Source organism: Arvicanthis niloticus, chromosome 16 (assembly GCF_011762505.2).
Source record: "Arvicanthis niloticus isolate mArvNil1 chromosome 16, mArvNil1.pat.X, whole genome shotgun sequence".
NCBI classification, from domain to species: Eukaryota; Metazoa; Chordata; class Mammalia; order Rodentia; family Muridae; genus Arvicanthis; species Arvicanthis niloticus.
Genome location: NC_047673.1, coordinates 54,955,492 through 54,982,654, shown reverse-complemented (window position 1 = coordinate 54,982,654; position 27,163 = coordinate 54,955,492). Strand labels below are relative to the sequence as shown.

Genomic DNA, 27,163 nt, shown 5'->3' with positions numbered 1-27,163 from the left:
CTGCCAAATGGAGGAAATGCACAGAAGACTAAAGACCGATGCATAAAAAACAGCTAGATGAGAAGAACAAGGAAATCTCACATTCCTCTCCACCCAGAACAAGGAGATCAAGCATCTTTTCATGAACAACTGGACTTAATTTTGGTAGGTTTAATCATAAGTAGAGGGAAAAGTGCAATTGTGTGTGTGTGTGTGTGATTTGCACATAATTCACAGTAAGTTAGATTTCTATTAAAGCCTATCATTAAGATAGGAAAGATAGCTTGATCAGTAAAGCATATACCACACAAGCATGAGAACCTGAGTTCAATCCCTACTACCTATGCACAACGCTGGACACATTAGGAAGTGCCTGTAAGCCCAGTACTGGTGTAGATTAAAGAATCCCTGGGGACTTTCTGCAACAGCCAGTATAGCTGAATCAGTGAGCACCCAGTTCATTAAAAAATATAGTCTCAATGCATAAGGTGATGAGCAACTGAGGAAGAGAGAAGGCATCAACATCTAGTCTTCATATTCAGAAAAACACATTGATAAGCACCTGCATACACATGTATGTAGGCATGCACTCAGGCACACACATAACCCTAGCATCCAAAGAGAGGCATATCAACAAATATTAAATTTAAAAAATACATTGACTTACATGTAGATATATTATCTTATCATGGGTTTTAGGACAAAGAAATGATTAAGTGAAGTTACACCATCACTGATGGAATCTGCTTACTGCAAATCACACTGGAGACAATAGTATGTGCACAAGTATGATTTTAGGCACAACTCACTTTGCACTTGTGGCTTTCTGCTCAACCAAGCCCCAGAAATATGGAAGTGGATTTCAGTAGTTAGGCCAAAAACTACAGATGTTATTATTTAATCAAAACAGATTGGGAAAAAAATCTTTACAAACCTTATATCTGATAGAGGGCTAACATCCAAAATATACAAATAACACAAAGAGACTCCAAAGAATCAAATAACTTTATTTAAAAATGGGGTACAAAGCTAAACATAGAATTTTCAACTGAGAAATCTTGAATGGCTGAGAAGAACTTAAGCATTCTTAGTCATCAGGGAAATGCAAATCAAAATGACCCTGAGATTCCACCTTACACCAGTCAGAATGGCTAAGATCAAAAACATAGGTGACAGCAGATGCTGGTAAGGATGTGGAGAAAAAGGAACACTCCTCAATTACTGGTGGAATTGCAAGTCAATATAACCTCTCTGGAAATCAGTCTGGCAGTTCCTCAGAAAATTGGAAATAGTTCTACTTGAAGACCCAGTTATACCACTCCTGGCCATATACCCAGTGCTGGTGGGATTAGATGCTCCAACATACAACAAGCACACCTTGTTCACTATGTCCACTATGTTCATAGCATCCTTATTTATAATAGCAAGAAGCTGGAAACAGCCCAGATGTCTCTCAACAGAGGAATGGATACAGAAAAGTGTGATACATTAACATAGTGGAGTACTACTCAGCTATTAAAAAAATGACTTCATGAAATTTGAAGGCAAATGGATAGAACTTGAAAATATCATCCTGAGTGAGGTAAACCAGTTACAAAAGAACACACATGGTATGTACTCAGTGATGAGTGGATGTTAGCCAAAAAAAAGCTCAGAATACCTACGATACAACTCACAAAACATATGAAACCCAAGAAGAAAGACCACACCAAAGTATGGATGCTACAGTTCTACTTAGAAGAAGGAAGAAAATAATCCCAGGAAGTAAAGGGAGAGAGAGATCTGGGAAGGAGAGAGGAAGGAGAGAGAAAAAGGTTGGCCAGTTCAGATAAGGGAGGAGATGGAAGAGAAGTACAGAGGGTCAGGAATTTGAAAGTAGGTGTGCAGCAGTGGGGGAGGTCAAATGAAGGGTAGACACTAGAAAGACCCAGGGAACCAAGAGGTTCCCAGGACCCAACAGAGATGACATTAGCAGAAATACCCAACAAAGGGGAGATAGAACCTGTAGAGACCATATCCAGTGGATAGGCATGGTCTCCAGTTGAGGGATGAGGCCACCCATCTACCTCAAAAATATTAATCCAGAATTCCTCCTGTCAAAAGGAAATGCAGGGACAAAGAGTGGAGCAGAGATGAGAGGAAAGGCAATCCAAAGACTGCCCCACCTAGGGATCTATCCTGTCTGCAGACACCAAACCCTATTGTGTCAATCCCTAGTGTTCAGACACTATTGCTGATGCCAAGAAGTGCTTTCTGACAGGAGCCTGGTATAGCTGTTCCCTGAGAGGCTCTGCCAGAGCCTGACAAATACAGATGTGAATGCAAGCAGCCAAACTTTGGACTGAGCATGAGGACCCCAGTAGAGAAGTTAGGACAAGGACTGAGGAGCTGAAGGGGTTTGGAACACCGTAGAGAGAACAACAATATCAACTAATCAGACTCCTTTCCCCCAAAGGTCCCAGGGACTAAATCACCAACCAAAGAGTACGCATGAGGTGGAGGTACCCATGGCTCCAGCTGGATATGTAGCAGAGAATTGCTTCATCAGGCATCACTGGGAGGAGTGCCCCTCGGTCCTGTGGAGGCTCAATGACCCAGGGTAGGGGAACGCTAACGAGCTGAGGCAGAAGTGGATGGGTGGGTAGGTGGGTGGGGGAGCACCCTCATTGAGACAGGGGGAGAAAGAAGGGGATAGAGGGTTTTGTATAGGGAAAACTGGGAAGGGAAATAACATTTGAAATGTAAATAAATAAAATTACCAATAAAAAATGAAAGAGACTAGCACATTAAAAACAACTTCATGAATTAGTCATTAAAAGAAAAACCTCTTGCCGATTGAGCTTATATAAAACTTCATTATCAGTAACAGCAGATAGATAGATAGACAGATAGATAGATAGATAGATAGTAAATAGGTAGATAGATATACACATATATAGATAGATGATAGATACAGTGAGAATAAAAATTTATTTTGCGCAAAGAATAGGGTCTGTTATAAGGAAATAAAATTTAGGATGAAAGATAAGTAAAACTATGAAAAAATAAGGTAATCATCATGGTGAAGGCCACAATCCCATCTACTTGCCAGGCTGACAAAGGAAGATCATAAAGTAATGACCAGCTTGGAAAAATAGGGCATTCAAGCCTGAAATCTTGGTGGGATCTTATGTCAAAGCAAGAGGTACAAAAGAGTGCTAGTGATATGTATAAATGAAAAAGTGCTTGCCTGTCATACCTAAGAATCTTGGTTTCATTTTACTACTGAAAAAAAAATCTTAACAACTTTTTCAAAAACTACTCACATAATTTTTTTAAAAACCCTTAAAATGAATCTAGAAACACAGAAGACCCAAGATAGCTATAAAAATTTTAAGCAGAAAAGAAAAAGGGTGGTGATATCACGATACTTGATTGGAAGTAATACTATTGAGTTATAATAATAAAAAGTAATGTGGTGCTGGCTAAAAATCAAACACATAGATAAATTCAACAGAATATGGGACTCAAACAGAATCCACATGCATTCAGGAACCTGATTTAGGACAAAGATGACAAAAATATACAATAGAGAAAAGACAATCAGTTTACAAAAACATCTTTGATTTCATTGAGAGAATAACTAAAGCCAGATATTTGAGTTTAGCACCAAAATGATGTGCAGTTAACCATTACGTCTGCTGTTTGTATTTTACAGAAAACTCATTTTTCCAAAGACTACTATTTATTGAACAATTCTGCAAGAAACTTCCCGACTGACCATCGGTCCAAATCGTGCGTTTAGGTCTGAGAAGCAGTTAGACATTTAAGAAGAGACCCTCTAATTAATTCCTGGTTGCTAAGAAACTAATGAAGAAAAATTACGGCTCTAAATATCATCCTGAGTCACACTAATCCAGGCCATTTATCTTTTGGGGAGATATTTTTCATAACCAGATAACGGAATTTGTTTGAATAAATTTTCAATCCCATTTGTATTACATATATACCCAAAAAATTGTGTGCTTCCGTATTTTACATAAGGAGTGTGTTTATTTGTACATGTACAAATAAAAAGCAGGAATTGTTATGTTATGTATCTGATGGTCAATATCATTAAGTGTCCCTTGGCATGGAATAGCATTCCATGGCTTTCTAACTAATGCTCTGAACAATGGTCTGTGTCTCTTTAATTTTAGACTTACCTGTTCATGTATCCCTTAATCTTTGCTTGCAAAGAAAACTCATAATGACACATCTTTAGCTTTCTCTCTCTCTCTCTCTGCCATCAAAAATATCTACTTGTCTCTGGTGCTGCCTTTACTAGCATAGATAGTATTAATTTTCTTGTGACTCCCAAAATTTATGTCAAACTTCCAGTGGAATGTCTCTAAATGTTCAATGCATAGGATCTAAGATGTCACTACAGCTTCATGCCAGTGAGTAAGTCATACTGAGATCATCCTGATGAAACTAGCCCTACAGGTCAACATAAAACAATCAATAAAAATAACTGAGGCACCACAGCAGGACATTGATTTCTTTTTAATTTATTTGAATATCTTATTTTTACTCACATGCTAATACAATACAATGTCGATGTCAATTCCTGAATGCAGTGTGACCTAATCAATCCATGCTCCCTTCATCTAGCCTTTTTTTTTTTAAGACTTTTTATTTTTAATTTATTGCAAATATCTAAATTAAGATAAAAACTTGTTATTACAGGAAAAACAAACTTCTTAATAACCTCATCTGTTTCCCAGTGCATCCTTATGCTGAGAGAGAAAAAGTAGAAATGATTTGTTGTCTTCAAGAGAATATTTAACAATAGCTATCTTGAGATTTGGAGTCAGCCTCCATAAGCCCCATGATCTGCAATTCCAGGAGCTTGGATCAGAACGGAAGCAGGTGTGAGATTCACCTACTGAGACTTCATTGTTTATATCTTCAAGGCCAATGACACTAAAGGTGCCTTGTGTCCATCTGATACTCTCTAACTAGTGAAATATAGACTTGTAAAAGCCATATGTGCACCTGTAGTGACCGTAAACTTTATTGGACTCCTTGAATGATCAAAACATGTACAGAAAACTTCTCAGTATCTAGGTTCCAAGAGTACCATTTTATCAGGGTTCAAGACATAATTGTCTTTGTAGTTCACATTTGAAAAGGACAAAAAAAAACTGTCGAGACACTCCAGGCCACACAGTGAAGCTGGCTTGGTCTCTGTCCAAGCTCTTCTTTTCCTTCCTCTCATCCTAAGTAAAAATGTCACTAGCTTTAAATAACCACTAAAGATTCATAATTTTCCTCTTCAAATTTGGGTATATTTTAAAGGAAAACAAAACCTTTGGATGACCAAATGCATCATCTTGCCTAAATATTCCTGTTCCTAGATTTCCTAATTAGTGAATGAAAATTAAATCTACCCACTGCACACCCCAGTACCTTGTGGATCAGTTTGAAATCTTCATCCTCTCCCACAGTCATCCATCACACTCTGATAGATTTTACTCATAAGCAGTTCCCAAGCCCCTGACTTCTTCTGTATCCCTATTAATCTACCCTAACTCCAATTTTCGTTTTCCTCTGCCTAAAAGAATGCAGCCTTCTAGCTCCAGTTGCATCTCTGTAATTTATTTTCTGCACAAATGCCAGAGGGAGTGCTCCAATAAATAGATCAGATCTCGACACTTTGCTTCAAATCCTTCATTGCTTCAAAGATAAAGTGAAAATCCTCCCACTTTCCGGGAGGAGCTTCATCTATGCTCATTCAGCATGCTGTGCTGAGTTTTCTCTATCTCGGGTTGCCCAGGGCATTTTCTGGGCTGTATCCAAATGGATAATTTCTTTCATCACGGATTTCATAAAGATTTGAGAAACTATGCGCTTTTACCTACCTAGTCATCTCTTGGATTACTCACAAGACATATGGTCCAAGACCACCATAAATGCCTAAAAGTACAAAGAGAATCGTTGTGGGTATGGGGTGTGTGTGTGTGTGTGTGTGTGTGTGTGTGTGTGTTTGGTGTGTGTATATGTGGTTTCTGTGTGTGTGGTGTTGGTATGTGTGTATGTGTGTGTGCTTGTGGGTAGTGTGTGTGTGTGTATGTGCACATGTGTGTATGCACATGTGTGTTTTGAATGTTTATACATGTGTCCTTGTGGGTTGGGGGGGACTGTATGTGTTCAGGATGTTTGCCAGTTTGTTCTTACCATAGATCTGAGAAACCCAATATACTAATTTTCCTTTCCTAAGTGGAGACTTTCCGCTTTTCACTTTACAGCTTCTTTTCTGAGCATTGCTGCTCCTGCACTTTGAGGCCATTATTAAATAAAATAAAGCTTAGTCAAGCACTATTGCCTGCAACACTGACAATCAAGAAGGCTACTACGTGAGTAATAAATGTGTAGCTAGACGACATGGATACACTGGAGAGAGCGATCACACACAATTTCATATGGAAATAGAATGATGACACAAGGCTCCACAATGAAGTTTAAAGCTTATGGGTTACTTATTTCTGCAATTTTTCATTTGCTGTCTTTGGATTGTACTTCGACATAGACATCAAAGACTTTGGAGAATAGGGAAACTAATATTCTATTTAACTATTCAACTCTAGACTTTAGGAGATATTTATTAAACATTACATACGTCTTTAATTATGAATGCTAGGTAGACCCACATGATGCTGGACTCAATTGAACTAAGCTTGTACCTTGTAATTATCAGCAGAAAATTACGTAGTAATTGTCTTCTCTCTCCATTCCACCCAGGGGCTTGAGAGAAGGATTTCACTGTTTTACATTTACCTAAATAGTTTTCCTCACCTTGAATTTATGTAATTCTCTCTCTCTCTCTCTCTCTCTCTCTCTCTCTCTCTCTCTCTCTCTCTCTCTCTCTCTCTCTCTCTCTCTCTCTCTCTCTTTACCAGAGATAGAAGTTTGGCTAGTCAACAAACACATAGTTGAATAGACATAGGTGTGCCCCGACATGAATAAAATCAAGGAACAATTAATAATGCCATGGATTAGAGTACTATTTCTAAGTTTATTAGTAGGAAAGCAATTAAAATTAAATTCTAACAAAATTAGAATATTATATTATCTCTAAACCATGCTCAGTGTTTAAGGAAATATGTGTTAGTGCTTTGCTAGCTGTTCATCAATTTAGCTCTTGCCTTTCTTTGCCAACATCTTTTTCTTTCTCACTCCTATATTGGACATGCATCAAATGCCAACTTATTCCACATGCTACAGTGCTTAACATATCATATTGTACTATATGTACAATGTGATGGCTTCTCTTTTTTTATACTAAGTACAACAAAAGTCATCACGGTCATTCTTTTTACTCACCCTTCTCCCCAAAAAGAAAGAAAACATTTATATTTTCAATTCTTTCACTTTGACTTACAATAGTGAGAACTCAACATCAGGGTCAATTTAAAAGTCACTCATAAAATAAATATCAAACAAAAGCACATGAATAAAATAGAGAATAGCATCACTTTGTTTGAGTGTTGCAGAATATGAAGGACGGTGACCAAGCTACATTTCATCCAAGAAACAACAAAAATGCCTATGCTCCATGAAACACACTGATTCCATTAAAAACCAAGTGAACAAAGCCAAGAAAGCAGCTAAGGCTAGCTTTAGTTTTCTTCTCTTTCAGGTTAATTTAACCTTTAAAAAAATTACACAGACCTTTAACTTTCAATTACAATGCCATCTTGCGGAAAATGCAGAGGCAGAGCTAAATACCCATTAGTGCTTAAATACAATAGCTAGCAAAGTACCATAGAAACATGGTCCACATGTGGCTACTATATGCACCAGTAGGCAATGTTCATACAAAAGTTTTTTAATTCTACAGCGCAAAAATCACTTCAAAGTACACCACTGTCTCCCATATCATTAGGATCCAGGCAACTACATTATCCTAAAAAAAAAATGGTGGTAAATGTACCAACTTGACAAAGTGACATGAAACAGAAAAAATATGAAAAGTCTAGCATTTAAATTTTATGCATTGTTTGAAACTTACCATACCTGACCTCAAGCCAGCTGCTGACAAAGATTATGGTCCCTGGAAGACTCAAGATATCTTACTATTTACCGGGTGTAAATAGTAAGGTGAGTGTACTGAAAAATATTGAGATAATTGCAGATGGTCCCTATAAATCATAACTACATTATGCCTAATAATGATGCACTTATTCATTAATCAGTCTTGGTGAAAAATAAACTCAAGGAAATATTGAAAAGGATTGTCTACATTTTAAACTTGTTTTAAAGGAAAGTAAATAATGCAATGTTTTCGTAGACTGAGATAGAAGTGTAAAAATAACATCTACAAATGGGTGTTTTCCAGTGTAGATCCTTTAATTTCCAGAATGCAAGATGAGTGCCTGGAACATATGAGTGTTCAGAATTATAGCAGTCATAATCAATCAAGTTGCTCAATGGATCAGACAGAATAAGTACCAGAAGCCAGGTCTAAGGACTTTGGGACTAACTATTCTACCCCTCTTATAGCTTGCCATGTAAAAGCAATCAGCTCAATGCTTGGGGCAGGCCTGGATGTAGTAAAATGTGGAGTGAATAGATAGCACAAGCAACTGCTTGGTATAACGCAAGACCTTCCCTCACCAGCCAGCTAGTATTCAGATCTCAGTTGACTGATTTTTTTTCACCATGTTGAAAAACAAAGATTAGAAAAACTGCATTCCTTAAATATTAATGTAAATGCTATTTTTAAAAATAAAGTTAGAAAAATAACAAAACTTGTCCAAAATGTGTCCTTACCAATCACTTATTTGTTTAAAAAAAAAGATTGTTTATTTATTTATTTATTTATTTATTTATTTATTATGTGTGGTCTGTCTTCACACACACACCAGAGTAGAGCATCAGATCCTATTACAGGTAGTCATGAGCCACCATATGGTTGCTGGGAACTGAACTCAGGACTTCTGCTAGTACAGTCAGTACTTTTAACATCTGAACCATCTCTCCAGCTCCAAGAAATGTTATTTTCTAAAGTTAAGGAGGGATTAAGTTCAATGGGTAAAGTATTTGCCTAGCATTCATAAGCCTTGGCTCAATCTCTAGCACCACATAAAACTCTATGTGGTTACCTAGTACTCAGGAAGTAAAAACAGGAAGATCGAAAGTTCTATGTCATCTTCAGCTGCAAGTTCAAGTCCAGCTCGAGATACATGAGATACTGGCTCTAAATTAACTTATCAATCAATTAATTTAATTGAAAGTAAAAGATAACAATCTCTAGAGTAATCAAAAACTTTATCTTTGCGGGGCAGTGGTGGCATATGCCTTTAATCCCAGCACTTGGGAGGCAGAGGCAGGCGTATTTCTGAGTTCGAAGCCAGCCTGGTCTATAGAGTGAGTTCCAGGACAGCCAGAGCTACACAGAGAAACCCTGTCTTGAAAAAACAAACAAACAAACAAAAAAAAAAACCCCAAACAAACAAACAAAAACTTTTTACTTTAAAAAGACAATTTTAAAACCTCTATGTTAACAGTCACTTTATCCTGGTCTTATCATTTACTTTCTTTTAAAAGAATAAATGTTCTGAAGACTGTTTTCTAATGTAATTTTCTGGAAGAAGTAATAAAATTAAAATGAGCAGATTTCTATTACAAGATAAGCACGTAACTTTATTCTAAATGGTATCATGCACAAATTACCACTAACAGGTTTACATGACTTTGTATCATCCTCTGTTCAATTATGCAAAACCCTTCACTTCAGCTTACAGAATGTGCCAGTTATATTCAGCTCTGTAGTATGACAAAATCCATATCAATGGCTGCTTGGAAAAGCAGAAGTATATTTTGCTAGAATCAAAAGACTCTGGGAAATTAGCTGGTAGATCTCTCCTTAAGGTTTTCTCAGGCCCAAATCCCTCAACTAACCTCACAGCTGTTTTTGGAGGATAGCCCTTTATATCATATCCAGTATCGAAGCAAGAAAGTGATTCTTAAAAAACAACTGAATTTTTTGACAAAAGACACCGTAAATGTCACAAACATACTTGCCTTTATCTCATGGATATGAATCTAGAGGTTTGGTAACTTGAGAACAAGAAAGGCAAAAAATTACCATCGAGCTTCATGTTCCAATTCAGAAAGACCCTGTGAAAGCTGTCTGGCAACCAGCTGTTTCTTTCTGAGGAAATGTCCAGATAATAAAATAGTAAATCCTGTTGAAGATGGAGAGGGTTCAGGTTGTATTGACTATGACCAAGTAAGAAAACTGGGAAAAGGGTGTAAGGTTTTTACATAGAGTATGCTGAAGAGAAACACCAAATTGCATATTTGTTACACTGCATTTCATTTAGGTAATTAATGATGTGCATAATAAGTAATCTTCAGGATCATAACAGTCGATAACACATCCAGACACAGAACTGTGTAACTGAGATCATTTTCACCTATGCAATAGATTCAAGGATTCAGGATCCTGTGCTATTTTAGACAAAATCACACTGTGCTTTGTGTCTCAACAGGCAACGTGATATAATAATTAAAAATGCAGATTTGGAAACATAAATTCAAATCCTGCTTTGTTGTGTTATCAAGAATATAAATTGGGTTAGTTACTTAATATCTTTCAATTCTAGGTTCATCATTTCCAGAAGTGGAGATGATCACACATACACACACACACACACACACACACACTTTGAGAGAGAGAGAGAGAGACAGAGAGAGAGAGCTGGGGTCAGGGTTAAATGAGTTAATCAACTTAAGGCACTTAAGTGAGTCCTTGGACAGGGCTAGAACTTTAGTTCATTGTCAACTGCAAATTTGGGTTGTAGAAAGGATGAACTATAACTATTATAATGCAGATAGTGCTCACAAGTACAAAACAGTGCCTCAGGAAGTGGTTCTGTTATCCTCAGTCTATAATTGATTCTCTCCTCTGATGAGTAAGGTATTGTAAAATTTTTTTTTTTTTTTTTTTTTTTGGTTTTTTGAGACAGGGTTTCTCTGTGTAGCCCGGGCTGTCCTGGAACTCACTCTGTAGACCAGGCTGGCCTCGAACTCAGAAATCCGCCTGCCTCTGCCTCCCAAGTGCTGGGATTAAAGGCGTGCGCCACCACTGCCCGGCTTGTAAAATCTTTATGACAACAGAATTTATGAATAAGTAAGATGTTGGGTAGAAGGAAACAAGGATAGATATGAGAGAGAAAGGTGAGAGAGAGAGAGAGAGAGAGAGAGAGAGAGAGAGAGAGAGAGAGAGAGAGAGAAAGAGAAGAACTGTATAAAGAGAGAGAAAACATATTATTAAAAAAGGTGTCAGGTATTTATAAATGTGGTAAAGACAGAAGATAACACTGGGATTTTGGAAGTGGAAATACAAGGCTATGAATATATATAAATTTCTCTGAATAGAGACTATCTAAAGTACTTCATGAGTGAGTCCTTTCATTGACTGCATGCAGGTAACCCAGCATTGAGTTCCTAGAAGCTTGAGATGAGTGTCATGTAATATGTTGAAAGACAAAATCATTTACTCTAGGAGAAATTGAAAATCAATGCTTGGCCTTCACCTTTATCATGTATAATATTTGTCTATGAAAGTGTATGTTCTTTTCTATAAAATCATTGGTAATTTTCAGTACATAATGAGACTCATTGGTGCTCAATTTTTTATCTTAGCTTCTTGTCATTACAGAATATAGAGTTTAAGGCTGCAAAGATGGCTCCGTGATTTAGAGTACTTGCTGCTCAAACATAGGATCCACATTCAGTTCTTTGCTCTCAGTGGAGGCTTGCAACCATTTTTATCTTCAGTTCCAGGGACTCTGTCACCCCCTTCTGGTCACTATGGTTATGGAAAACATGCAGCAAGCATTCGTACACATAAAACAGTTTAAAATAAGTCAATCAAATCTAAGCCACAGCTACGTAGAGGCTTTGGAATATTGACAGATTCCAATATCATGATTTTTGAGAGTTGGGATGCTGCAAAGCCAAAGCCAAAATTATCTTGAACAATTTTTATCTTCATTAATATATATTTTGCCTTCTTCTGGATTCAGTATCTTTCTTGTCTATTAGGTAAAAACTGTGGATACTATTAGTAGGAGATCTCCATGTTCTACTAGCTCTAAAGCTAAGAATGCTAAGCCAGAGAATCTCAAAACTACAGCTAAGATCCTTACTTTTCTGTAACCTATATACCTGATGTTGACTCCAGTGTGTTTGGTAAATGCCTTTACTTATGACTTTCATTTTATGGCTTTATAAAGCTCATATAACTACTTCCATAGAGCAGCCTGTTCTTCATGGTAACATGTTGACTGTGTTTCTGAGTCATGGTCATTCAATTCATGTGTGGCTCAAAATAAACTTATTCCCTTTCAGATGGAAGCTGTGTTTTTTGCATTACCAATTTTAATAGTAAAATTTTAATAAATTCATGTTTCATAAAAAATATAGATGTTTAAAATTATTACTGGTAAATTTCTATAGTAGAAGGAAATAACAATGACAAGATGTTATATATATTTCTAACCGTCTGCTTCATATGCTATTCTTTGTTTGTTTGGTTTGATTTTGAGTGCTAGAGCTGAAGTTCAGAGCCTCTAGCATACTACACAAATGTTCTACCACTGAGCTACACCCCTAGCCCTATGTTTTAAGAAATTGTATTTTACTTTTAGTTTAAATTATTTATTTAGCTAATTCAGATTGATTGTGTTCAGCTAGCAATGAAATTCCTTGCTGTGAAAAGACAACAAAGATATGAATGAGGTAATGAGTTTTATGAATAGGCTTGATGCCCTGCCTGGGTCACATTCATATGCTAGTATGGAAATAGCAAATAAATATGCAAAATTATGTAAATTTAAAAAACAGTCTTTTTTGAATGAAAAGGTCAAATGTCAGATAAGCAATGTACCAACCTCTTCAGTCCAATTACTTCCTGTCACATCTCTCTAGGCATTTTCAGACTAAAATATGTGCAATTTCTTATGCAAGGAACGATGTAAGCACAACTTGTTCTTTGTGCTGTGAAGGACAATCCCTATCAGAGCTTCCATGCATTCCTGTGTTTAATTGTGAATTACTAAATCCAGTTTACCATTCAACAAATATTGCTGGCACCTATTGTGTGCATGATGCAATATTAGCAGGAGGTGAAACAATGAAAAGCCAAACAATGTTACTATTCTCGAGCTAAGTATTTGACTTAATTTCTCTGGGAATTATAAATTTTTTTAATGACCTAGAATTTACGCACCAAGGAACAGATTTCAACAACAACCATCGTCTGTCCAATGACATATCCCAAGAAAATGCTACTATATGAAGCTTTCTCCAAATGATAGGTCCTGCAGAGTTCGAAGTTAGAGCGCTAAGGAACAGGTACTATTTGAATGAGGAGAAAGGGAAGGAAATAAAGCAGTAGAATGGGAACTAAGGCATGGGAAAGTCAGGCTGCCCACCACATGCAGAAGGCCACCAAACAACAAATGCAGGTTTTCTAACATACACACTTTTCAACAAACCCACAGACCTTTCACCATCACAGAAAATAGAAATTTCTTAGTAAGAAGCAACCAGAAACTGATGAGTGAACATTTGTAGATCACTAGAACATCCTGTATGATACACATAAGTAGAAAAATAAAATCACTGGGTAGTGGTAATATCTTAGAAATCAAAGCCTCTCTTAGTTAAATCTAGAGGCATGTGTGGAGATGATGCATGTCTGCAAGTACACATAAATGTGTAATTAAAAATGCTCACACAAAAACGATTTAAAAAAAAACCTCACACATTCAGTTCTTCAATGTTATTGGGGAGAAAGTTCTAGAGAGAAAGCTACCAAATATAGTTTATTTCCTTTCTATTATTCTCTGCCTTTTCTGAGCCAAATTCTAGAAAGTGTAAAATGTTGGATGCAGTTCTTAGGAAAAAATTTTCTCAAACAGATTGGGAAACTGTGCTAGAGTCAAAACCTGGACATCTCCCAATAAGCCCGTGTCGTAAAGGTTGGGTCCCAAGTTTAGAAATGAGAGATAGTGAAACTTTGAAGAAGTGAAGCCAAGTAAGTGGTCCTGGAGAAAGGAGCCTTTCAAAAAGTTCTGGTACTCCAGTATCTTCCTCCTTTCCTCCCTGATTTTCCGGCTATCAGGTGAATTCCTCTGCACTGGCGCAGGCTCTTCACTGTGATGTACTGTTCTCTATATGCCCAAAGGCCATGCAGCCACTTACCCATGGACTGAAACCTACAAACCCATATTCAATATTAAACCCAGTTCATGGGCCCCAAGCAATCCAAGATAGCACATTTGAACATGTATCACAGAACCAGGTCAAAAGTTTAGATACCCATTGTGTAAGCCAAAATAATTATTTTCTTGTTATCTGGGGGTAATCTCAGGTATTTATCACAACAGAAAGCACAGCAAGCAACTAGCCTTTGAGTGTCCAGTATAGGATTTTGCAAATACCATGGTTCTGTGACACTTGTAATTTAAGTTGAAACTCTTGTCTCTTAGACTACTCCAACAGAGATGTATTTTTAAACATAACAATATATCTAGGTGTGGGATCTTGAAAAGGATAGCTTGGTTTCTGGTACAGCACTGGCTTGAAACAGCTGGAGACCCTGTGAGGGACCGTGTGTATTCCCCCATGCTCCCAGACTCCAGGCTCCTGACACAATGGAGGTCTTACACCTCAATTGCTCAGCGCCTTTCAGTTACATAAGGCAATGCCCCTACCAGTCCCTCCACAGGTGATTACAGGCCTCAGCCTCAAGAGATTTCCATATTAATGAAATAACTGAAGGCCAGAGGGTGTAGCCAATTAAGTATTCCTTCTTAGACCCTGCTTTCCCCTCCCTCCCTATTTAACTCAGGTCTGCCCTGAGTTTGGGGTTGGGGGGTGCACCCAGATTCGTCTTCTTTCTGCCATGACAATAAACCCTTTAAAACCATGGACTTCCTCGTGCCTTTGGGGTCCCACCATGGGGAAGCGTGAAGAAGGCCTTTAACTAATGAGTCGTTGGTGATGCCACCACCACTGCCTAATCTCCCGCTGAAGATTTCTCTACCATTCTGCCATAGAGGCCACCAATTCAACCAAGCTAGCCGATCCAAGAGAGCCTTAATCCAGCCAAGCAAGTGCTGTACCGAGAGTCTCAACTTGCGGGGCTTGGGGCTTCTCTTTCCTTCATTCCTCTCTGCTGCCAAGCTGGTCCAGCCCCCAGTCTCTGTTCTTCCACGGCTCTCAATGGCAGCTTCTGAGGGCCCAAAGACAGAGACCACTGGCCTCCCGGTCAGCCCCAATACCCTCTCTCAGAAGCCCTGTCCTCACAGGACCTCAGACTGAGGTCTCCTCATGACTGGGCAGAGCCTCGCAGCATCTGCCTGGCACTGCTTAGAATGAACACAGTCAAATTCCTGCTCTTCTGCTCCCTAGAGCCACAGGATCTACAACTCCACCCAATAGGACCCACGCACGAGCTAACAGCCCCACATCTAGGGGCTAATGTGATGGCTCAGTGGCTAAAAGAATTGACTACTCTTCTAGAGGTCCAGAGTTCAATTCCCAATAATCACATGGTGGCTCATGACTATCTAGAAGGGCATCTGTTGTCCTCTCCAGGTATGCAGATATACACGCATCAGAGCACTCATACATTAAATCAATCAATCAATTAAATAAATAAGTAAATATCTAAATGAATTCAGTAACTAGAATGGGACATATGGCAAAGTGAAAAAACACTACTAAGAATGAGTAGAGAGGAGAACGGGTAGACTGTCAACAAAAATAATGTGTGTGTGTGTGTGTGTGTGTGTGTGTGTGTGTAATACAAACTATTTAAATCAAGATTTATGTAGTGAGTGATTGTGTGTGTGTGATTATTTGGGAGCTTGATGAGACCTACTTTAGTATTTAAATAAAATCTCAAACAAAAGATTTTTATAAAAGAAAAAGATATAAGGAGGTGAAATCATGAGATGTTGTGATAAAATGCCTAGACACCAAGGACAGAAATAAAATATAACACTATTTCATGGTCAAAAACGTTTTAAACTGTATACAAAAAGAAATCATTATCTAACTCACAAACAATTTCTCCTCTGCAATGATAAAGGTGAGGATTTAGTGGAAAAATATCGAGAGTCCATAGAAACAAAAAAATTCAATCCAGATAGACTAATAAACTGTCAGTCATCTCCATGTATTAAATAAGACATTCGGGGTACAGAGAAACTAAAAAACAATATTTACCATATACCCACAAATGTATTAGAGCTGAGCAACCTGAACACCAGGAAGATAAAATAATGAGTACATAATGATCAATGTGTGCAATACTTACTAACATGGAGGGCCAAGGGGAAGGCAGCATATGTAATGAGAACACTCGCAGGAAGTGGCCAACAATGCTCCCAGGATGAAATCAGTGACTTAAATATAATGCTTTTTCATGTAGTTGTCCCAACAAAGGAGTATTAAATACCGACCTCAGAACTTGAAATTGTGGATGGAAGGAATATGTAGAAAAACAAACAAACAAACAAACAAAAAAAAAACAACAAAACAAAGTCTCAGTTTACGAGTTAGAAGAGAAGTAAAAAAAGAAAATAATATGGCATTAATGTTGGTGTATGGAAGAAAGAGAGAGAGAGAGGGAGAGGGAGAGAGAGAGAGAGAGAGAGAGAGAGAGAGAGAGAGAGAGAGAGAGAGAGATTTAATTCAGATATGTATGCATGAGCACATTCAGAGGAAGATGCTGGATACCCTTCACACCCAGCCTTATTTTCTTGTGACAAGGTCATTTAATAAACCTGGCAGCCAGCAAGCCTGACCTATCTTCCTAACTCTGATCCCAATAGTGCTGGGATGATTAAAGGCAATTGTGGCCACACCTAAATTTTAACATATATTCTTAGAATATGAACTCACACTTGTGCAGCAAGCATTCTTACCTAATTTAGATAACATTAAATAATGTTGACCAATCAAATTAACATATTATCTTGCATAATTCCTATATGAGAGGCAAAAACAAAATCTTAAGGGAACTATTTCCATGACATACCTCATTTACCAAATTCTTTTTAGCTTAATATTTTATATAATATATGCATATCTTCTTATATCTTTTACATCATTTTTAAGATATTTAGAATGCCTAGTATGATACAAATGTGTCCTTTAGGAAATAATAAAAAATATTCTAGGCTGTTCCAACAGAGATGATATACATGTATGTATTGAATACATACATTTCAATAGAATAAATGGAAGATGAGTCAAATAAACAAACACTAATAACAAGGAACCACAAGAGATGAAAACTCTGTTCATGCTCACAACAAATAACATTCTCCAAATATTTTAAATTAGAGGTTGGTAGAGTCTGCAAACAGGAAACATGCGGATACCGAGGACCAACTGCAAAGACAAAAATGTCACCTGAAAGTGCATGCAGCAAGAGCTGTAGTTTGGTAAACACAAGCATGTCCTTCCATTGTTCTAAAACATTGGCAGCACATAAAAATACAAGTCTCAGAAGGAAGTCGCTGATGTAAACAGAAATTACTAAAACTGTTAGAAGATGAAATTAATATAAATCAAAGCATAAAATATTTAAAACTATGGAGAATAAGCATGTTTAAAGATTGAAACATCTCCGAGGATTTCAGCAAAGCAAATAAACCCTGAATTAGAAAGGAAGAGGATTATAAGGCTAATACTGGAAGACAAATAGGAACAAAGGAGAAGTTTACCATATATACTAAACTGAAAAGGTGAGCAACAGTCTGCAATGAAATATTAAATCCCATGAAGGAAAAAATCTTTAGAAGCTAACAATCAGAAAACAAGAAATATATTTATTATTCATGTATATTTTGGAAAGATGATCAAAGATCTATTTTCCAAAGAAGACTAAATAGATGCTGAGAAAATTTATTTTGTACCTTAGCTTTAAATAATGAATATTTTCACAGTAGTGTGAAATATTCAACAAGATAAATTCACATTGTAAATTATTCTAATTTTAAGAAGAGAGCAAGCAGAACTTCCATCCCAAAGCAAACAAATTTCAAACAAAAAAGGCTAATTTTAATTATTTTGATGCAAATTTTTAAGTAAATCACTAATAAACAGAATTCATTCCTGAATTTGGAAAGTTTAATATCAAGTGTCCCAAGAAAAATTCTTGCAAGTAATATAAATTACTGGAGAAACTTACATATGAGTGATCTTACTTTGGAAATTGTATAATCATATTTACCAACAAATGGGGAGAAAAATCATAAAATTACAACATTATGATGAGAAATTCATTTGACACATTTTATTTCTTTCTAAAAATATTAGGAATCACAGAGAAAATAGAATATTGTTGACCCATGATGATCATTTAAACATCAGTGGCCAATGTTGAAGCACTAAAGCAATCACAATTTATAGTTTGGAAACTCTCAAGTATTTTTCAACATTAAATTGAAATATCTAGCTGAATATAATTAAAGTGACTTGTGTAAATGGCAAAAAACAATATGAAACTTCACTTGCCATCATGAGACTACAATGGATACTTCATGTGGAGAAATGAATATTACTATAAAATCTGAAAAATCACAAAGTTTATATGAAATATAGTAATTTGATAGTTTCCATATACAGTAATATTAAAGAATCAATGTTCTCTATTTTCAGTTCAAAGTGCTTCAGAAGAAAAGTAGAGAAGCATTTTTCTAGAACAAGAATATAATAAGATATACACTGCATCAGTCTGATGAAAACATCAAAAGGAACTAGAAAAGACTCAGAGAAACTGCAGCAGAAAGGAGATGTGGTCACTTTCTTCATGATGCATATAATCAAAGTGTGTGTTTTCCCAAAGGCCTACAAATAGCATTAAATTAAAACATTAATATACTTTAATTGAAATGTATTTTTAATTTTCTGTATTAAAAACAAATTCCCTTTGATAAACATTCTAGAACATTACCAAAAGTGAAAAGAGATGATTGGAGAGAGATGTTTGCTTTATGAAATTAAGGATACCGTTGGCATAGGAAATGACAGTCAGTGAAAGACACATCCACAGACACATATCTGCAAACAGCTATGTATATATATACATGTATCTGTGACTATGTATACACATACATTTATTTGTAATCAGCATTTGTAAAGCTATAGTTTGATGGGGATATTTCAAGGGTAGTTTCTGTATCAAGACTATAACATACTAGTTACATATTTTAAAAGTTTTCATTGGCACTCACTTCAGCAGTATATATACTAAAATTGGAATGATACAGAGAAAATTAGCATGGCCCCTGAGCAAGGATGACACACAAATTTGTGAAGCATTTCATATTAAAATAAAACATTACTTGGTTCCATATCTCATTCCATGTGCAAGCCTAAATTTCAGATTACTTTTAAAAGTTCAAAAAGTTACAATGTAATGCATGATTCAAACAAAAGAAAATATGTGTCATTGCATGTTCACAAAAAAATGCTTATTGTAAAAATAGGAAATGAACAAAATGCAACAGAGTTATGTTCTATTATTTTTAAAATTACCAAGAAACATGTGAAATATGGCATAAATATTGACTGATACTTTATGGTAGAAGGAAAATTTAAGACAAATCTTAAAGTAACATCTTTTCAGTAAGAATTAAGAACATCTTATGGTTGGCTGCAAGCATCTGCCTTTGTTTTTGTCAGGCACTAGCAGAGCCTCTCAGAAGACAGCTATATCAGGATCCTGTCAGCATACTCTTCTTGGCATCCACAACAGTGTCTGCATTTGGTGACTGCACATGGGATGGATCCCTAGGTGGAGCAGTCTCCGGATGGCTTTTTCTTCAGTTTCTATCCCACACTGTGTCTCCATATTTGCTCCCATGACTATTTTGTTACTCCTTCTAAGAAGTACTAAAGTACCTGCACTTTGGTCTTCTGTCTTCTTGAGCATCATGTGGTCTGTTAGTTGTATCTTGGGTATTGTGAGCTTTTGGGTTAATATCTACTTATCAGTGAGTGCATACTATGTGTGTTCTTTTTGTGATTGGGTTACCTCACTCCAGGTCATATTTTCTAGTACTATCCATTTGCCTAAGAATTTCACGAAGTCATTGTTTTTAATAGCTGAGTAATACTTCATTGTGTAAATGTAAATGTACCACATTTTCTGTATCCATTCCTCTGTTGAAGGACATCTGTGTTTTTTCCAGCTTCTGGCTATTATAAATAAAGCTTCTATGAACATAGTGGAGCATGTGTCCTTGTTATATGTTGGAGAATCTTTTGGGTATGTGCCCAGGAGTGGTATAGCTGTGTCCTCTGGTAATACTATGTCCAATTTTCTGAGGAACCACCAGACTGATTTCCAGAGTGGTTGTACCAGCTTATAATTCCTCCAACAATGGAGGAGTGTTCCTCTTTCTCCATATCCCCACCAGCATCTGCTGTCACTTAAGTTTTTGACCTTAGCCATTCTGACTGGTGTGAGGTAGAATCTCAGTGTTGTTTTGATTTGCATTTCCCTGATGACTAAGGATGTTGAACATTTCTTTAGGTGCTTCTCAACCATTTGACTTTCCTCAGTTGAAAATTCTCTGTTTAGCTCTGTACCCCATTTTTAAATAGGGTTATTTGAGTCTCTGAAGTCTAACTTGTTGAGTTCTTTGTATATATTGGATATTAGCCCTCTATCGGATGTAGGATTGGTAAAGATCTTTTCCCAATCTGTTGGTTGTCGTTTTGTTCTATTGACAGTATCCTTTGCCTTACAGAAGCTTTGTAATTTCATGAGGATCCCTTTGTCAATTCTTGATCTCAGAGCATAAGCCACTGGTGTTCTGTTCAGGAACTTTCCCCCTGTGCCTAAGTATTCGAGGGTCTTCCCCACCTTCTCTTCTATTAGTTTCAGTGTATCTGGTTTTATGTGAAGGTCCTTTATCCACTTGGACTTGAGCTTTGTACAAGGAGATGAGAATGGGTCAATTTGCATTCTTCTAGATGCTGACCTCCAGCTGAACCAGCACCATTTGTTGAAAATGCTGTCTTTTTTCCACTGGACAGTTTTAGTTCCTTTGTCAAAGATCAAGTGACCATAGCTATATAGGTTTATTTCTGGGCCTTCAATTCTATTCAGTTGATCTACCTGCCTGTCTCTGTACCAATAAAAGCAATTTGCATCACTATTGCTCTGTAATGTAGCTTGAGGTCAAGGATGGTGATTCCCCCAGAAGTTCTTTTATTGTTGAGAATAGTTCTTGCTATCTTGGGTTTTTTTGTACTCCAAATGAATTTGAGAATTGCTCTTTCTAACTCTGTGAAGAATTATTTTGGAATTTTGATGGGGAGTGCTTTGAATCTGTAGATTGCTCTCAGCAAGAGAACATCAAGGGCTTACATGCTACTCAACTGTTTTCCCTCCTACTGATATTAGTGTCTTACCTTCTAAAGATGCGTATACAACAAGCACAATAAACTTATTCCCTTTAGAAAACCAAATGCTTCTAATTCACCCAACTTGGCAAAGTTAATATAACTCTCACTAAAATTAAGCTCAGGAAATGCCACTCTAACAAGTCTCTGTATTATGATGGAAATGAAAATTAATGCTACAGGTTATAGTTGAAGGCAGAATACAAGAAGAAGCTGGGTACCCAAGTATACGTTCTAGAATTAATACTCTTGTAAGTAGTAAGCTCATGGAACCAAGATAAAGAAAGGAAGGCATCTTTACTGCATTTAGAAATTTATAGTAGAGCCAACCTTGAGCACAAGAAGAGAGAGACCTGATTTTGGATCCTAGAACTTAGTGTAAAGAGGTCATGCATTTCACACACTCTGGTTAAGTGAGCTTTTATGACACAGTCTGCATGAATGTGAGTCTTGTAATACTGCCGTTGTGGTTGAGAGGTTCTGCAAATTGACTTATCAAGGAAACATTTTCAATTTATTGTTTTATCAGTAGCTGTGTCTTGCCATTGCTGATTCTTCCCAAATATATGATATTGAAGATACATATTTTAAATATCTCTATTGAATGTCTATGAGTGATATAAATTACCTGTGATTCCTACCAATATAACATAAGAAAATGGAAGATATAAGAGGGGTTAAAAAAAGTTGGTTATGAGTTATCATTACCAATTTTATATGACAGGTTTGATTAGCATTAAATATGAGTATATTAAATTCAGAATGCATATTGTGCATGTATAAATGAGAAGTTATACATATTCATATATACATTGCATATATCTAGTCAAACCCTTAGTCAAATAATAACAGGATATATTAACTTTTCTAGAGAAATCTCTAATTTCTACCTAAAACAAGTAGTTGACAACAAACTCAACTCATTTAGTGAGAATTAACACAGTCCCTCAATGTACTGAGAGACTCTTGGGATATAAAATGCCAAGGGACTATCTTCCAACATGAACATCAAAGGGAAAGTGGTACCTCTTTAACAGATGAAAGGTTAAACCTGCAAATCAGTACTCTATGTATTGCAAGCCTGCCTATCAGATGTGCAATGCAAGCTAGATATGGACAGGTAACAGGAGGAGTATTGTAGTAATTATCTGCATTTGATTAGAGTTACAAAAGAGAACAGGAAGATGGAGACATTAACCAAATAGGATTTTGCTTTGAGGGTTATTTACAGAATGTAGAACATCAACTGTAAATGAATGTATCATCCTTAATAGTCCCAGAGGACCCAATTGCCCTTTCAAATAAGCTTCTCTGCTCTTATTTATTTTTTATAGCACATAGCTAGAGTTGAAAGACAATTTTTCCTTCAATTTCATTTTCATTAAAGCAAATATTAATATGTAAAATATTACATCTTAGAAAAATAATCTTGAAAGAACACTATCATTTACAGGAGGAATTGCTTACCCTTGTATCAATAATGCACTTACTTTAGTGCTAAAGGTTATAAATGTTGTTTTCTTCTCATTGTTGGTATGTCATGGCAAACAATCTTTCAAAAGTTATAGGAACACTACTACTAGACTGGAAGCATTTATCTGCTATTCTTTGGGGGATTAGAGACAAAGGTTATGTCTCATCACACAAAGGAATAACAGGCAAGTCAGTTAAAAACCTTTCTCTCCTACAAGTATGTGATGTATTTCTATTAACTGTATTTTAAATATTCAAAAGAATATCCGTCTTTCATAGCACAGTGTCATTACAAAAATTCCCCCAACTTCAGATGATATTTAGAATAAGAGAGAAAAAAGAGAGAGAAGAAGAAGAAGAGATGAGAAAAGAGAGTTGTAAACAAGTGAATTTAATTTTTGTTTAATTATATTTCATATGTGTATATGCATACATACTTACCACAACACACATGCAAAGGTCAGAGGACAGCTTGCAGGAGAGTCAATTCACTTCTCTTATCATGTGGGCACTGAACTCATGTTGGAAGCCTTGGCAGCAAGTGCCTTTTCCTTTTGAGCCATCTCACTAGCTCCTTGGCACTAAGCATGGTAATGGTTAACTATAGATGGAAAACTAGGAAATTAACGCCAGGACCTCAGAAAAAGCAGTGGTTCCTATAACTACCCATGAATGAGAACCTTGTGGGAGTCCATGAGTTCAGCGAAGATGTGCCATCCTGTCTGAAGAACAGCAGCAGCAATGTGAGAACAAAGCTTGTTAGCAAAGACGGTAAGACATGCATCCTCCCTCTGCCAAGAAACATAGTACCAGGAAGGGTTCCTTAGACTCATTGCCTCCCAGGGGGCAAAGTGAAGGCAGTAAAGGGGCTCCTGCTCTCCCAGCCACACAGGACAGTGCTCAGAGACAGGTCACTCTTACCAACATCTATACTATACTGATGTTGGTGATAGGTGTGAAGAGCTAGGAAAGAATGTGAACAAAGAAGAAAGACTGAAGACCCTTTTCAGAATCCATTAGAATGTCTAACCGCAACCAAAAAGGATCAATTTATACAGATTCTGCCCCCCCCACCCGACTTAACCTTCCTAACCACTTCAGTGCTCCATATACTTCCTCTCTTTCCTTTCCTGTACTGTCTCCAGATGGCAAGCAAGTCTTTATAGAAAGCTTACAAACAATGCAGTCATGCCACTTGACTCTTCTTGAGATAAGGCACACCAATGGACATTTGAGATGGCTGTGCTGTGGGAACTTCTGTCCAGGACTTTTAGGATGAAGAAATGTAAACAATTCAAAGAAATCTCTCCAGCAGTGTCTTAGTCAGGGTTTCTATTCCTACATTAAACACATGACCAAGAAGCCAGTTGAAGAGGGTAGGGTTTATTCAGCTTATACTTCCACATTGCTGTTCATCATCAAGGGAAGTCAGGACTGGAACTCAAACAGGTCAGTAAGCAGGAGCTGATGTAGAGGCCATGGAGGGATGTTACTTACTGACTTGCTTCCCCTGTCTTGCTCAGCTTATTTTCTTATAGAGCCCAAGACTATCAGCCCAGGGATGACACCACCCACAAGGGGCCCTCCTACCCTGATCACTAATTGAGAAAATGCCTTCCAGCTGGATCTCATGGTGGCATTTCCCCAAGGGAGATTCTTTTCTGTATGATATCTCCAGCTTGTGTCAATTTGTTACACAAAACCAGCCAGTACACCCAGGAAGAACAAACAGCAGGAGTGGAGTAGGTACATGCATTCAAAATGTCTTAGTTCCTCAGAATTCCTGGCTTGACTTTCAAGAGAAGGTGTTTCCCTCAAAGTCTGTCAGTGAGGACTGTAGAAGATGATACTTTAAATGAAAAAACCAGCAACACAAGATTATAAAGAAAAAAGAAAAACAAAATATTGGCTATTAAAAGAATATAGTGTTTCCATTAGTCAACTTCAAATGAATGAAGATCTGTTAACTTTCTAACAAAGAGTTTTAAAAAAATCTCTTTAAAGATTCTAAACAGGCTACTAGACACAGATCAAAAATAATTAATAGCATAAACTATATAATTCAAAAGCATAAATCATAAAATAAAAAACATTGTAAGAATGTCAACAACAAAATTAAATAATTAAAAGAAAGAATCTAGAATATAACAAGAGGCATTTAAAGGTAGTTAATAAAAGGAAAAAAGAAAAAAGAAAGTATTGAGAAATAAGAAAAACCCTACAGAACCTATTTGAAATCAAAAATGGTAATGATAACATATTAGTTTAAGAAGACTGACAATCTAGGAAATTTATTTATATAAATTATGGTTCAAAGTTCTAGAAGAATTACAAATATCTCAATCCAACTTAGAGAATCATTTATAGAGGCATTATAACCAAATATTCCAAAATAAATAAATAAAAAGAAAGTCTTAGCAGCTGCAAAAGAGAAAACAACTCATCATGTACAGGGATCCTTACGAGGCAATCAATATATTTTCTGACAGAAACAGAGATAAGGGTCAGATTTACTCAAAGCACTGAAGGGAGAAAATTGCTAACCAAAAGTACTTCCCCTGGCAAAACTTTTCTTCAGACCTGGAGGAAAGAGAAAATGCCTGCAAATGGTAGAAAAAGAAGCCCTTGACTCTACCCTAGCCACAGGTTCAATAAATATTTACGGATCCATTTCCTATGGGAAAAAACAAATGGAAAGATCTGAGTGCAGAGAAGCTAAAACCATCCACATAGAGAGAGGGATGCTGTGCTGGAGCAGATTTAGCCTCCAATTATATCCCAAGGAATTCCTGTCCCTATCATCCCAGTCATCCTTGTGAACAGAGATGAGTTTTGACCTAGAAAGCATATGACTTTATCTCTAAGGTTCCCCCATGGGTTAGTTCTTAATTCAATAACTCTAGGAGGAGATGGTATTACACAGATGTGAAATTTTTAGTGCTATATTTTAAAAGTAGCAGTTTACATAAGCATTGAAGCAACCTTGGGCTTTCTCGGTGGGACAACAGGAGTTTATTTTGTTTGTTTGTTTTGTTTATTTATTTGTTTGCTTGCTTGGTTTTTTAATGTACACTCATCTCTATGGAGGAAATTAATGACAGTCTTCCCCTGGCTACTTGATGTCCTGGTTTCTCAGTAACATCCACTGGGAAGCTTGAGGTACAGACTAATATTAGCCTACCAACAGCTGAACAAACATGCACATCAGCACTTCCTATACCTTCTCCCCAGGTTTAGCCACAATGATAACTCCAAGTCTATTAATCCTTCCCAAAATAACATTGTCTACACACCAAGGACCAGACATTTACAACTTCTACCCAAGGCACAGCATTAGCATCTTACACCTCCTAGGTCCTTGACCAATGGGACTAAGTAATACCAGTTCCTATAGAGAACAGAAATGCTGTATTGGACTATGGAGAATATGGTTTGTGCCACTACGACTGATCTGTTAAAGGATAGCTTTAAATAAACACAGAGGACTTCCAGATATACTCTTCCTTGAAGAAGTGTAGAAAAGAGATTTAGAAGGCCTGTTATCATTTTCTTACAGGAATGATATAGCATAGAACTCTGCAGAGAAGCCTGGCATTTAAACAAAATAACTGAACAGCAAGCTAGACCCTAAGGTTTCTTTCCTCATTCTTTCTTTCATCTCAACCCTGTAATGAATACAGTTTTGCTCACTCTTTGGAATTTTAAATCCCAAGTGCCATAAAAATCAAGATTCGATGCAAGGAATTGTTTCTTAAACACTTTAGCTACTGGATTGGATGAAGGCTTTTTTTACTCTGTGACCTTATAGAAGATAAACAGCTGAATATAAAAGGGGCCCACGTCTGTCAAGTACTCTTCTCTGAGAATAGTGAATAGTTCATCTTAGTGGGGTACTTAGCACACCCACCCTCCAACCAGTGTAGTGACAGTGATGGAGAGATGAACATTTGCACTCAGCTTTAGTGTAAAATCAGGGAAGCTACATCAGCAAACGTCAACGTTTTCAGCTAAGCCTAGAAATCCCCGGGCTCCCCTTACCGTGGCCTCATTTTCGTACACCAAAATATAAGAAACTGATACAATTTCTAAATGTAACAGCGACATACTTCTTCAGAAACTATCCCATGTGAAATATAGAAACATGACTCACTCAAAAGTGAATTCAAACAGTCCTCATAACGATGCTTACAGAGATCAAGATAGCAATGCAAGAACAAAGAATTTCAGGATAAGTTAAAAACCAATA

General features: G+C 36.8%; 1 protein-coding gene and 1 non-coding gene across 14 annotated transcripts in view; one reads left to right on the top strand and one right to left on the bottom strand.

Annotated features, from left to right (window-relative positions):
* Marchf1 (membrane associated ring-CH-type finger 1) overlaps positions 1-27,163 on the bottom strand; it is a 737,296-nt gene that overhangs the window by 674,240 nt on the left and 35,893 nt on the right. The window lies entirely within an intron of this gene.
* LOC117722116 (U6 spliceosomal RNA) lies at positions 19,258-19,364 on the top strand. Its single transcript, XR_004608505.1, has one exon. It is a non-coding gene; the product is annotated as a U6 spliceosomal RNA (small nuclear RNA).